The 5000-nt window shown below is 39.6% G+C and overlaps 1 protein-coding gene across 1 annotated transcript in view; it reads left to right on the top strand.

Moving 5' to 3' along the window:
• Positions 1-5000, top strand: part of LOC123761544 (uncharacterized) — an 18592-nt gene that overhangs the window by 3877 nt on the left and 9715 nt on the right. The window lies entirely within an intron of this gene.

The following is a 5000-nucleotide window of genomic DNA, read 5'->3' as shown; positions in this document are numbered from 1 at the left end:
CTGTAACCATCTTCACTACACACCCTTCATCACTGTAACCATCTTCACTACACAGCCTTCATCACTGTAACCATCTTCACTACACACCCTTCATCACTGTAACCATCTTCACTACACACCCTTCATCACTGTAACCATCTTCACTACACACCCTTCATCACTGTAACCATCTTCACTACACACCCTTCATCACTGTAACCATCTTCACTACACACCCTTCATCACTGTAACCATCTTCACTACACAGCCTTCATCACTGTAACCATCTTCACTACACAGCCTTCATCACTGTAACCATCTTCACTAAACACTGTCTTCATCACTCTAACCATCTTCGCTAAACACTGTCTTCATCACTGTAACCATCTTCACTAAACACTGTCTTCATCACTGTAACGATCTTCACTAAACACTGTCTTCATCACTGTAACCATCTACACTAAACACTGTCTTCATCACTGTAACCATCTTCACTACACACTGTCTTCATCACTGTAACCATCTTCGCTAAACACTGTTTTCATCACCGTAACCATCTTCACTAAACACTGTCTTCATCACTGTAACCATCTTCACTAAACACAGTCTTCATCACTGTAACCATCTTCACTAAACACTGTCTTCATCACTGTAACCATCTTCACTAAACACTGTCTTCATCACTGTAACCATCTACACTAAACACTGTCTTCATCACTGTAACCATCTACACTAAACACTGTCTTCATCACTGTAACCATCTTCACTAAACACAGTCTTCATCACTGTAACCATCTTCACTAAACACAGTCTTCATCACTGTAACCATCTACACTAAACACAGTCTTCATCACTGTAACCATCTACACTAAACACTGTCTTCATCACTGTAACCATCTACACTAAACACTGTCTTCATCACTGTAACCATCTTCACTACACAGCCTTCATCACTGTAACCATCTTCACTACACACCCTTCATCACTGTAACCATCTTCACTACACACCCTTCATCACTGTAACCATCTTCACTACACACCCTTCATCACTGTAACCATCTTCACTACACAGCCTTCATCACTGTAACCATCTTCACTACACAGCCTTCATCACTGTAACCATCTTCACTACACACCCTTCATCACTGTAACCATCTTCACTACACACCCTTCATCACTGTAACCATCTTCACTACACACCTTTCATCACTGTAACCATCTTCACTACACACCCTTCATCACTCTAACCATCTTCACTACACACCCTTCATCACTGTAACCATCTTCACTACACACCCTTCATCACTCTAACCATCTTCACTACACACCCTTCATCACTGTAACCATCTTCACTACACAGCCTTCATCACTGTAACCATCTTCACTACACAGCCTTCATCACTGTAACCATCTTCACTAAACACTGTCTTCATCACTCTAACCATCTTCGCTAAACACTGTCTTCATCACTGTAACCATCTTCACTAAACACTGTCTTCATCACTGTAACCATCTTCACAGCCTTCATCACTGTAACCATCTTCACTAAACACTGTCTTCATCACTCTAACCATCTTCGCTAAACACTGTCTTCATCACCTTAACCATCTTCACTAAACACTGTCTTCATCACTGTAACGATCTTCACTAAACACTGTCTTCATCACTGTAACCATCTACACTAAACACTGTCTTCATCACTGTAACCATCTTCACTACACACTGTCTTCATCACTGTAACCATCTTCGCTAAACACTGTTTTCATCACCGTAACCATCTTCACTAAACACTGTCTTCATCACTGTAACCATCTTCACTAAACACAGTCTTCATCACTGTAACCATCTTCACTAAACACTGTCTTCATCACTGTAACCATCTTCACTAAACACTGTCTTCATCACTGTAACCATCTACACTAAACACTGTCTTCATCACTGCAACCATCTACACTAAACACTGTCTTCATCACTGTAACCATCTTCACTAAACACAGTCTTCATCACTGTAACCATCTTCACTAAACACAGTCTTCATCACTGTAACCATCTACACTAAACACAGTCTTCATCACTGTAACCATCTACACTAAACACTGTCTTCATCACTGTAACCATCTACACTAAACACTGTCTTCATCACTGTAACCATCTTCACTACACACCCTTCATCACTGTAACCATCTACACTAAACACTGTCTTCATCACTGTAACCATCTTCACTACACACTGTCTTCATCACTGTAACCATCTTCACTACACACCCTTCATCACTGTAACCATCTTCACTTCACACTGTCTTCATCACTGTAACCATCTTCACTACACACCCTTCATCACTGTAACCATCTTCACTTCACACTGTCTTCATCACTGTAACCATCTTCACTAAACACTGTCTTCATCACTGTAACCATCTACACTAAACACTGTCTTCATCACTGTAACCATCTACACTAAACACAGTCTTCATCACTGTAACCATCTACAGTAAACACCGTCTTCATCACTGTACCCATCTTCACTACACACTGTCTTCATCACTGTAACCATCTTCACTAAACACTGTCTTCATCACTGTAACCATCTACACTAAACACTGTCTTCATCACTGTAACCATCTTCACTAAACACAGTCTTCATCACTGTAACCATCTGCATTAAACACAGTCTTCATCACTGTAACCATCTACACTAAACACTGTCTTCATCACTGTAACCATCTACACTAAACACTGTCTTCATCACTGTAACCATCTTCACTAAACACTGTCTTCATCACTGTAACCATCTACACTAAACACTGTCTTCATCACTGTAACCATCTACACTAAACACAGTCTTCATCACAGTAACCATCTACACTAAACACTGTCTTCATCACTGTAACTATCTTCACTACACACTGTCTTCATCACTGTAACCATCTTCATTACACACCCTTCATCACTGTAACCATCTACACTAAACACTGTCTTCATCAAAGTAACCATCTACACTAAACACAGTCTTCATCACTGTAACTATCTACACTAAACACAGTCTTCATCACAGCAACCATCTACACTAAACACTGTCTTCATCACTGTAACCATCTTCACTAAACACTGTCTTCATCACTGTAACCATCTACACTAAACACAGTCTTCATCACTGTAACCATCTACACTAAACACTGTCTTCATCACTGTAACCATCTTCACTAAACACAGTCTTCATCACTGTAACCATCTTCACTAAACACTGTCTTCATCACTGTAACCATCTACACTAAACACAGTCTTCATCACTGTAACCATCTACACTAAACACTGTCTTCATCACTGTAACCATCTTCACTAAACACTGTCTTCATCACTGTAACCATCTTCACTAAACACTGTCTTCCTCACTGTATCCATCTACACTAAACACAGTCTTCATCACTGTAACCATCTACACTAAACACTGTCTTCATCACTGTAACCATCTACACTAAACACTTTCTTCATCACTGTAACCATCTACACTAAACACTGTCTTCATCACTGTAACCATCTTCACTAAACACTGTCTTCATCACTGTAACCATCTTCACTACACACCCTTCATCACTGTAACCATCTTCACTACACACCCTTCATCACTGTAACCATCTTCACTACACACCCTTCATCACTGTAACCATCTTCACTACACAGCCTTCATCACTGTAACCATCTTCACTAAACACTGTCTTCATCACTGTAACCATCTTCGCTAAACACTGTCTTCATCACTGTAACCATCTTCACTAAACACTGTCTTCATCACTGCAACGATCTTCACTAAACACTGTCTTCATCACTGTAACCATCTACACTAAACACTGTCTTCATCACTGTAACCATCTTCACTACACACTGTCTTCATCACTGTAACCATCTTCGCTAAACACTGTTTTCATCACCGTAACCATCTTCACTAAACACTGTCTTCATCACTGTAACCATCTTCACTAAACACAGTCTTCATCACTGTAACCATCTTCACTAAACACTGTCTTCATCACTGTAACCATCTTCACTAAACACAGTCTTCATCACTGTAACCATCTTCACTAATCACTGTCTTCATCACTGTAACCATCTTCACTAAACACAGTCTTCATCACTGTAACCATCTACACTAAACACTGTCTTCATCACTGTAACCATCTACACTAAACACTGTCTTCATCACTGTAACCATCTACACTAAACACAGTCTTCATCGCTGTAACCATCTACACTAAACACTGTCTTCATCACTGTAACCATCTACACTAAACACTGTCTTCATCACTGTAACCATCTTCACTATACACTGTCTTCATCACTGTAACCATCTTTACTAAACACTTCTTCATCACTGTAACCATCTTCACTAAACACAGTCTTCATCACTGTAACCATCTACACTAAACACTGTCTTCCTCACTGTAACCATCTACACTAAACACTGTCTTCATCACTGTAACCATCTACACTAAACACTGTCTTCATCACTGTAACCATCTACACTAAACACTGTCTTCATCACTGTAACCATCTACACTAAACACTGTCTTTATCACTGCAACTATCTACACTAAACACAGTCTTCATCACAGTAACCATCTACACTAAACACTGTCATCATCACTGTAACCATCTTCACTAAACACTGTCTTCATCATTGTAACCATCTACACTAAACACTGTCTTCATCACTGTAACCATCTACACTAAACACTGTCTTCATCACTGTAACCATCTACACTAAACACTGTCTTCATCACTGTAACCATCTACACTAAACACTGTCTTCATCACTGTAACCATCTACACTAAACACTGTCTTCATCACTGTAACCATCTACACTAAACACTGTCTTCATCACTGTAACCATCTACACTAAACACTGTCTTCATCACTGTAACCATCTACACTAAACACTGTCTTCATCACTGTAACCATCTACACTAAACACAGTCTTTATTACTGTAACTATCTACACTAAAAACAGTCTTCATCACAGTAA

This window comes from Procambarus clarkii, chromosome 24 (assembly GCF_040958095.1).
Source record: "Procambarus clarkii isolate CNS0578487 chromosome 24, FALCON_Pclarkii_2.0, whole genome shotgun sequence".
Lineage (NCBI taxonomy): Eukaryota > Metazoa > Arthropoda > Malacostraca > Decapoda > Cambaridae > Procambarus > Procambarus clarkii.
The sequence above is the reverse complement of the archived record's forward strand: the minus strand, read 5'-3'. Positions and strand labels throughout refer to the sequence as shown.